General features: G+C 34.6%; 1 pseudogene; it reads right to left on the bottom strand.

The window, feature by feature from the left end:
* Window positions 1-4,798: 4,798 nt before the first annotated feature.
* LOC112814631 (ras-related C3 botulinum toxin substrate 1-like) lies at window positions 4,799-7,114 on the bottom strand (annotated as a pseudogene).
* Between the last annotated feature and the right edge of the window lie 2,898 nt (window positions 7,115-10,012).

The raw sequence follows: 10,012 nt of genomic DNA, 5'->3' as shown, positions 1-10,012 counted from the left end.
TTAATAGGGAATAACTAGAGAGAAAAGCCCCATTGGTAGGAAGTTCAAGACAAGATTTAAAAAACAAACAATGTCTAAAATGAGTGTGTTTTTTGTTTGTTTTCATTTCTTTAGAATTGTTTTCTGTGGTGTATGTCTGATGTCAAACTTCTCCAAGGACATAAAAAATTCTAGTAAAATCATCTTAATCACTTAAGGTTTCATTGAAAATTAGAAGAGGCTTTGAATTTTGTGTCCAATAGCACACACTGTAATATAAGACCCAGAGAATGAAGAAGATATATAGAAGATATACCAGAGATATATTTTAAAGTTTTAAAAAATATAAAAGCATTTAAAAAGAAAACACTTTATGTTATACTAGTTTCAACAGTAAAATTACCATGTTTTCTAATTTAACTCTATAGGTAGAATGACTACATCTGAAATATTATCAGTTTTGCTGCCTGAACCTAAAATGCTTTTTCAAATTTACATTTATCAATTAATCTTAATAATAGTAGAGTTGAAAATATTCTAAGATTTGATATCTTAACCTTTTTTTTAAACATACTGACATCCAGTTATAATTATGAAGGTTGTATGTGGCATGGCTGAAATGCATTAATATATTCATGAGTTTAATTAAAGGAGAACAATAGAAAATGGAAGTATTCAGTGAATGAATGTGGCTCTGTGTTTGTGTATGGGAAAGAGGTGTATGTATAATATCCATATATTTATTATAGGTATTTACTTATTTATTCTTGTATTTCTTTAAATTATTTCTCATATTTCACATAAATACATGATTATTTTAAAGGTAGTAAAAATGCCAAATATTTATATTATTGGTGACTGGAAACTAAAATTGCTTGTTTTTAAGTATTTATTTCCTTAAAACAATATGGAGTAATGACTACTAATATTAAATGCTATGCTGTCAGAAGAAATGTTATAAATACTGGTTTTGTGTTTCTTTCTTATATTCACACAATTTAACTGAAAACAATGGTGGTGAAGTTAGAAAAATATATATCTTAGTATTTTTCTCATTTCAATGTTAATGAAGAAAGAGTAATGAGAAGCACATTTAAGATTGGAGGAGGAAATACTTTCGACAGGTGCATGGATTTCATGGCATATAGAGGGTATTCAAACTCTCCTTCTCTGTTGGTGGCTGCCAGATAGCTGTGCTTTTTGGCCTCTTTATAGAATTAAACAAGATTACCCAGCTGGCTAATAATTAACTGGTAAGATAGTGCTTTTCATCCTTTTTATGGAGCATCGTCCATCCTCCCTTTACAGCTTTCTTAATCCTGGATTTGTTTGCATACATGTAGTTGAGAAAAGTTTTTAAAATATTGAACTCTAGAAATAAAAAACTTAGTATATTCAATTTTAGCCTGACAAAAGACTTCTGACTTTGTGTCTCAGGGTCCTTGGTTTTTCTGTTGTTTTTTTTTTTTTTAATGTCACAATAACACCTGTTACCAATAGATAATTTAGCTAAGGTATGAGGATGTGAGGGGTCACATTAATTAGTCATATTTTTAGCAATAATGAAGTGTCAAGTATTTTTTATGTTAATGCCAGCTTTCTAGATCTGTAGCTGGAAGACAGTACATGCTGTCCCAAGTGGGATGGGCTCCAGCTTTTCCTCTCCATTTTAACTAAAGATGTTTTGCTTAAATTAGTTTTATAACAACTTTCTAAGTAAGCTTTTAGATGAAAACGTGTCTTGTAAATTAAAAGAAAAGGTGGAAAATAAAAGTACTACGGCAAACAAGTTATTATGTTCTATAGTATGTAAAGGCCAGGCCAAAGAAACAGATTCTTTAGGTTCTAATCCTGACTCATAGATAGATAGATAGATAGATAGATAGATAGATAGATAGATACCTATATCTATGTGTGTGTGTGTGTGTATAAAGGGCAAGTCACTTAACCTCTTTGTGTTTCAGTTTCTCCTATGTAAAAGAAGATAATAACAATACTACCTACCTCAGAGAGTTGCTTTGAGAATTAAATGCATTAGTAGTACCTTGTAGAACACTTAAAATGATGACTGGCAAAATAATAAATTGATAAAACTTAAACATTATTAACATTTTTATTGTCATTACCTTTGTATTTTTATCATTATGCTCGTTGGCTCTTATGTCTCTTTTTATAATGATATAGGAATAGATGTCTAATTTACCTCATTAAATTGTAGATTGCATGAAGAGCAGAGATAGTAGGTAGGGCTGCTAACAAATATTCTAGTTGTACTTCTAGGTAGCTGGAAGGATTTCACATTCTTGCTCTTATAGTTAGGAATTGCCATGTAACTATTTTTTGCTCAGAGAAGTAAGAAATGGAAATATGCATGTCACTTTCAGATAGGAGCTTTAACAATCAATGCACAATTTACTGTGTCACCTCCCTGTGTGTTGGTGATTGTGGAAGCATGTTAAAACTGAGCTTCCATCAGCCTCAGTGGCTATAATGAACAGAGACTTTGTCACTGCCCTGCATGGAACCTGCAGGAAAAATAAGAAGTAACTTTTTGTTTCTTTAAGCCACTGAGAATTTGGAGTTATATTATCATAGCATAAATTAACCTGTTTTGACTTATACAGGAGGGAAGTATTGGTATTCCTTTCCTTTTTTCTCAACTTATTCGTCAGTACAGAATCTTGTCAAATAAATGAAAGAAAATATCTTTATTGAAATAGTTGTTCATCCTTGTGAAAACATGTGAATTCCACAAACTGTACTATCTTCAATCAAAGGATTATTTTCACCTTGTGTTTGACATTTTAATATCAGTTGACGGTTGCTTAATCCTGCTTCTTTCATTTCATCTGATCATGAATCTATCCTATAGAGCTGCTTTCACTGGGAAATTTATGGGTTACTGCTGTGTTTCACTATAAAACCACACTTTGACATTTATTTCCTTGGAAATTACAATGAAAGAACAATTGTTTAGTTGATTATTATGAAAATCTTCTGTGTTTTCTTGGTATTAATCACAAAAAGTTGGAAATGTTTTTGTCTTAAAAAGATGTAGTTTCACTTTTAGTTTTTCAAGTACTCAATTAAGGTTTTAGAAAACACCAAGGCTTAGGGAATTCAGGAGAATCAGGGGAGGGGTGTACTGAAAGCTCGGGGAAAGAAGGAAGACTTTGAGAAAAGATAGTGGCTTCCAGAAGATTTATTGGTGCTGCTTTCTAAAACCTTATGTTTTTGTGCTTCTCTCTGTACACACAGGGGACCAACAGATGCTGCTTACATGAAAGTATGTTGGGGAGAAGGTGGCAAAGGCAACAGAACACCTTTTGTGAAGTAAAAATTTTCTACTGAAGGTATTGTGAAGGTCAAATAATATATCTTCTGTGCTATCAGCTAGTATTTTAATGGGCTTCAAATGTTTAGCTTCCCCCTTAGATTATGATTTCCCTGAATATAAAATCTGCATCTTTGTCACTGTTTTTTTTTTAAAGATTTATTTATTTATTTATTTCGAGAGAGAATGAGAGATAGAAAGCATGAGAGGGAAGAGGGTCAGAAGGAGAAGCAGACCCCCCGCTGAGCGGGAAGCCCCATGTGGGACTCGATCCCGGGACTCCAGGATCATGACCTGAGCCGAAGGCAGTCGCTTAACCAACTGAGCCACCCAGGCACTTCATCTTTATCACTGTTGTTTTCTAACTTCATAGAACAACATTTAGAATTTATTAGAAAATAGTAAAAGTTTAGTAAATAAATAGAAGATTTACTGTTTAAGAACTGAACAAAGGAGAGCTAAAATACACATAATGAGTTGCTTAATAAAGAATTGGTTTAGTAAAATATTCTAGCCTGGAATTTATAAAAATATAATAATAGGAAGTTAATTAGAGTGTATAGATTTTCATATAGAAACCCAAAATATGGCAGGGTCATTGAATTATTTTATTTTGAGGATTTTGTACTGTTTTAAAAATAAATACATATGTTTTCTTATTCTTTCTGCTCATGAGCTTCTGCTCTATTTCTTGCTTATTATGCTCATGAAAGAAACTGTAGGGAATTTATGGCTATGGATGAATGAGATACTCCCCAAAAAGTAACTATAAAATGAGTGTGATTAAAACAACTATTTCAGGACTTTTGACATTTACCAAACAATCTGACAAGCATTTATATTTGAAAATTGTTGAACTGGAGGCAAGAAGAATGAGAATTTGTCCTTCTGGCCTAGAGCTGATCCCACCTCCCCACTCCCACCTTGGGCGATGTGAAGTTCTGCCAAGGCAAAGTAGGCTATGAGGACCAGTAGTTTCTTTGCCAGGGACAAAAGGGCTCATTATTTCCTGAGAAAATTACATTTTGGAAGTAGCATATGAGGGATAGCCATTGTCTTGCTCCACTAGTCAGATATTGCTTTTGGGTCTGGGCAAGCATATTCCTAGTGTTGTTCTACACAAGAACCAAAAAGGCCTTCCAGGAGAGTAGACTGGAAAGGCCCTGAGCTATTTAAACACTCTTGTCATATCATGAGCTTGTGCATATAGACCCTGGAAACTCAAAACGTTCAGTAGCAAGTAAAAACCAGGACAGATATATAAATGGCTTATACATTGAATGTTCTTTCTCATCTTATACATGCTATACATACAACATATAAATCTTACTTAGCTCCAGGCTTTTTATTGTTGTTGTTCAAAATGGTTTTATGGAAAAACTAATCTGTAACAAAAATTTGGCATTGAGGCAAAGCCTCCACCATTGTTGAGCAAAGCATACCAAAGTTTCCAAGGGGGACAGGGCAGGAGAGAGCCCCAGACATTTACACCAGCAGGCATTTTCTCTTCCTCTTTTTGATGGGAGGGGTGCTGAGCCCTGCTCCATTAGCTTCATCAAATACTGTCTTGAGACCTTGCTGTGTGAGAGTTGAGCATTCCAGGTATTTGAGAGCACTGATATTAGCCATGGCCGAACCCTATGGGTAGGTGATGGGAGTCAGCTTCTCCTTCAGTTTCTCAATCATGTCTTTGTCATCCCTGAGATCAAATTTAGTCCCCACCAGGATGATGGGAGTGTTAGGACAGTGGTGGTCACACTTTAGGGCACTACTTTGCTCAAACATTTTCAAAAGATGCAGTACTCGCAAGAGCAAAGCAAATTAAGAATATGTCTGTTAAAAATACATCTCCTTAAATGGAAAAACATTCTATGCTCATGGATTTGAAGAACAAATGTTAAAATGTCTATACTGCCCAAAGCAATCCACACATTTAATGCAATCTTTATCAAAATACCACCAACATTTTTCACAGAGCTAGAACAATCCTAAAATTTGTGTGGAACCACAGAAGACCCTGAATAGTCAAAGCAATCTTGAAAAAGAGAACCAAGGCTGGAGCCATCACAATTCTAGACTTTAAGCTATATTACAAAGCTGTAGTCATCAAGACAGTATGGTACTGGCATAAAAACAGATACATAGATCAATGGAAAAGAATAGAAAACCCAGAAACTATATGGTCAACTAATCTTCAACAAAGTAGGAAAGAATATTCAGTGAAGAAAAAAACAGTCTCTTTGACAAACGGTGTTGGGAAACTGGATAGTTACATGTGGAAGAATGAAACTGGATCACTTTCTTACACTGTACACAAAATAAATTCAAAACAGATGAAAGACCTAAATGTGAGATAGTAAGCCATCAAAATCCTAGAGGAGAACACAGGCAGCAACCTCTTGACCTCTGCCATAACAACTTCTTACTAGACACATCTCCAGAGGCAAAGGAAACAAAAGCACAAATGAACTATTAAGACTGCATCAAGATAAAAAGCTTCTGCACAACAAAGGAAACAACAAAACTAAAAGGCAACCTATGGAATGGGAGAAGATACTTGCAAATGACACATCTGATAAAGGGCCAGTATCCAAAATCTATAAAGAAATCAAGCTCAACACCCAAAGACAAATAATCTAGTTAAGAAATGGGCAGAAGGCACGAACAGACATTTTTCCAAAGAAGACATACAGATAGCTAACAGACACATCAAAAGATGCTCAGCATCACTCATTATCAGGGAAATACAAATCAAAACCACAATGAGATACTATCTCACACCTGTCAGAATGGCTAAAACTAACAACACAGGAAACAACAGATGTTGATGAGGTTGTTTGTCCCTTTTCTTTAAAGGGGAACCCTCTTACACTGTTGGTGGGAATGCAAACTGGTGCAGCCACTCTGGAAAACAAAAGGGAGATTCTTCAACAAGTTAAAAGTAGAACTACCTTACAACCAAGCAATTGCACTATAGGTATTACCCAAAGCATACAAAAATACAGATTTGAAGGAGCACATGCACCCTAATGTTTATAGCAGCATTATCAACAATAGCCAAATTATGGCAAAAGCAAGCCCAAAATTCCATTGACTGATTAATGAATAAAGAAGATGTGGTACACACACACACACACACACACACACACACACATATATTTACAATGGAATATTACTCAGCCATCAAAAAGAATGAAATCTTGCTATGTGAAATGACATGGATGGAGCCAGAGTGTATTATGCTAAGCAAAATAAGTCCATCAGAGAAAGCCAAGTATCATATGATCTTGCTGATATGTGGAATTTAAGAAACAAAATACATGAACATAGGGCAAGCAGATAAAGAGAGAGAGAGAGGCAAACCATAAGAGACTTAGTTATAGAGAACAAACAGGGTTGCTGGAGGGGAGTTGGGCAGGGGGCAGGCTAAATGGGTGATTATTAAGGAGGGCACTTGTTGTGATGCACAATGGTTATTTTATGTAAATGATGAATCACTAAATTCTGCTTCTGAAACCAATATTACACTATATGTTAGTTAACTAGAATTTAAATAAATACTTAAAAAATTACATCTGTTCACAGATAGGATAGGGTACGTAATCAATCATAATCTTCTTGTCCAGCTGTATCCCATGAGCCCAAATTCACTAATTTTCCATCTATCATAACATTGGCAGAGTAGTTGTCAAAGACAGTGGGGATATATTCTCCAGGAAATGCATTGGTTGTGTAACTGATCACTAGGCAAGTTTTACCTACAGATCCGTCTCCAACCACCAGACACCTGATGGCCTACATCTGGGTGCTGAGGCAAGAGGCAGCAGGCTGCAGGTGGTGGGGTATGGGGTGCCTGGCCCTGTTTATGCTGCCTTGCCCTCTGGATGGAAAATGGAGCCCAGCATTGGCCACCACCCAAAGCTGGGGAAAACTGCCAGCTCTGGCATTTAAACACAATCTCTGTCAAATCATCCAGTGACTACTAATCTGTGGACATGAAGGTCAATTTCTAAAAGTAAGCTTACAAGTTAGAATGACAACAACAACAAACACAAAGCAAAATAAAACAAAAATTAAAAACAAACTAAAATCTGAGTAGATTTCAGTGGCCCTGCACTGCAGGAGATACATGTTATAGATTTAGCCTAGGCAAGTTAGGAAACACAGAAACAAACAAAAAAGGACTAACAACAACCTTCAAAAATGCCCTCAGAATCCAGAGTTGCTACAAAAATTATCTGAAATGTCCAATTTTCAATAAAAAATATATCTGTAAAGAAACTGGGAATTATAACCCATATTCAGGTTAAAATCAGTCAATAGAAACCCTCTCTTAATATCCCCAGATGTAGGACATAGAGTACTAAGACTTCAAAACATCTACTATAAATATGTACAACATATCCAATAAATTAAATTGTGTTTAACAAATTTAGGTTAAGTATGACAACGAGTCAACTAAGAGAGATGCTCAAAAAGGATATATAAATTGAAAAAGAACCAAATGATAATCCTAGAATTGAAGAATACAATAATTTAAATAAATATTCCACTGGATAATTTTAATAGGCAATTCAAGATGGCAGAAGAAAGAAATAGAAATTATACTATCTAATTACCAAAGAGAAAAAAGATTGAAGAGAAAAGAAAAAGAGTCTCAGATCTATAGGAAAAGGTCACATATACCAATGTAAGTGTAATTAGAGTTCCCAAAAGAGATGAGAGAGAGAAAAGTACTGAAAACACTATTTGAAAAAATAATAACTGGAAACTTCTACAATTTGATGAAAAACATTAATCTACAGATCCAGGAATCTCAACCAATTCCAAAGAGAATGAACACAAAGAGATCAACTTCTAGAAGCATCATAGTCAGCCTTGAAAACCAAAGACAAAGAAAATATCTTGAGAAGACTAAGAAAAAAAACAATCATCATGTATAAGAGTATCTATATGATTAATGACTAACACTTTATCAGGAACAATGCCAGAAAGCAATGGAATAATGTACAGTATTTAAATGCTGGTTTTAAAAATCATCTAAGAATTCTGTATCCAACAATTTCTTCTTCAAAAATGAGCCGAAATAAAAATATTCCTAGATAAACAAAGAATAAAAGAGTTTGAGCAAAATGCTCTCAAAGAAATTCTAGAGGAAGTCCTCCAAGCTGATTGGAAACACTGAAAGGATAACTCAAATTCACAGGAAGAAATGGGAAATGAAAAATGCATTAACCTTTTATTTCTTCTGAAGAACCATTCCCTTACACAAATGATCAGTGTTGGGTTTTCTATCCTTTTCTTGATTAACCTTCCTCCATCAATCTATTCTATACCACTGCCTCAGTGATTACCTCAGGGATGTACACAAAACTTAATCAGGGCCATGAATTTCAGGGAGAACATTCTGTTTCTAAGGGAGAAACACTTCCTCCCCAATCTGTCAAAGAGTCTCTAAAAAGAGACTATCTCTCTTATGTTCTATATTTCTATGAGAATGTAAGATTTAAGCTCTCACTATAATTTACAAATATGAAGATTCTAGTGGAAGCCACCATAAGGAATATTAGAGATAAAACACCTCAGAAAGCAAAGAAGAGATATAGGGGAAAGTCAAGTCCTTGGTGATATCATTTTAACCATTAGATCAAGGCTTACTAACTTTGACATTTTTTAATATACTTTATTTTTAGAGCAGTTTTAGGTTCACAGCAAAATTGATCAGCAAGTACAAAAAATTCTCTTATAACCCCTGCACAAACATTGTCTCTCCCATTGTCAACATCCCACACCAGAATGATAAACTTTTTACAGTTGATGAATCTAGAGTGACCCATCATTATCACCCAAAATTTAAACTAAGTTTCTCTCTTGGTATTGTACTTTCAGTGGGTTTGGACAAATGTGTAATGGCATGTATCCATCATTATAGTATCATGTAGGAAAGTCTTACTAACCTAAAAATCCTTTGTGCTCTACCAGTCATTCCTTCCTCCCTGGCAATCGCTGATCATTTTACTGTCTCCATAATTTTGCCTTTTCCAGAATGTTAGTTAGTTGGAATCATATAGTTTATAGCCTTTTCATGACTTCATTTACATAGTAATATTCATTTAAGTACTCCCTGCCCCATCTTTTCAAGGCATGATAGCTCATTTCTTTTTAGCACCAAATGATATTCCATTGTTTGTGTGCGCCACCATTTATTCATTCACATACTAGAGGATATTATTATGGTTGCTTTCAAGCTTTGAAAATTATGAATAAAGCTACTAAAAAATCAATCTGCAAGTTTTTGTGTAGACAAAGTTTTCAACTCATTTGTGTAAATACCAAGGAGTATTATTGCTGGATCATATGGTAGGGGTGTGTATAGTTTTGTAAGAAACTGCCAAACTGTCTTCCAGACTAGCCATACCTTTTGCATTCCTACCAACAATGAATGAGGGTTTTTATTGTTCCACAACCTCACCAGCATTTCGTGGTGTTAGTGTTATGGATTTTGGCTATTCTAATAGGTGTGTGGTAATATCTAATTGTTTTAATTTCCTGATTACATATGATGTGGAGCATCTTTGCACAGGGTCATGTGCCATGTGTATTTTTTTAGTGAGGTCTTTTACTTTTTTAAATTAGGTTGTTCATTTTCTTATTATTGAGGTTTAAGAGTTCTTTTTATATTGTGGCTAACAGTCATTT

Source organism: Callorhinus ursinus, unplaced genomic scaffold (genome assembly GCF_003265705.2).
Source record: "Callorhinus ursinus isolate GAN/ISIS: 27379988/994484 unplaced genomic scaffold, GSC_fseal_2.0 scaffold6, whole genome shotgun sequence".
Taxonomy (NCBI): Eukaryota; Metazoa; Chordata; class Mammalia; order Carnivora; family Otariidae; genus Callorhinus; species Callorhinus ursinus.
Note: the sequence above shows the minus strand (reverse complement) of the source record. Positions and strands in the feature narration are given on the sequence as shown.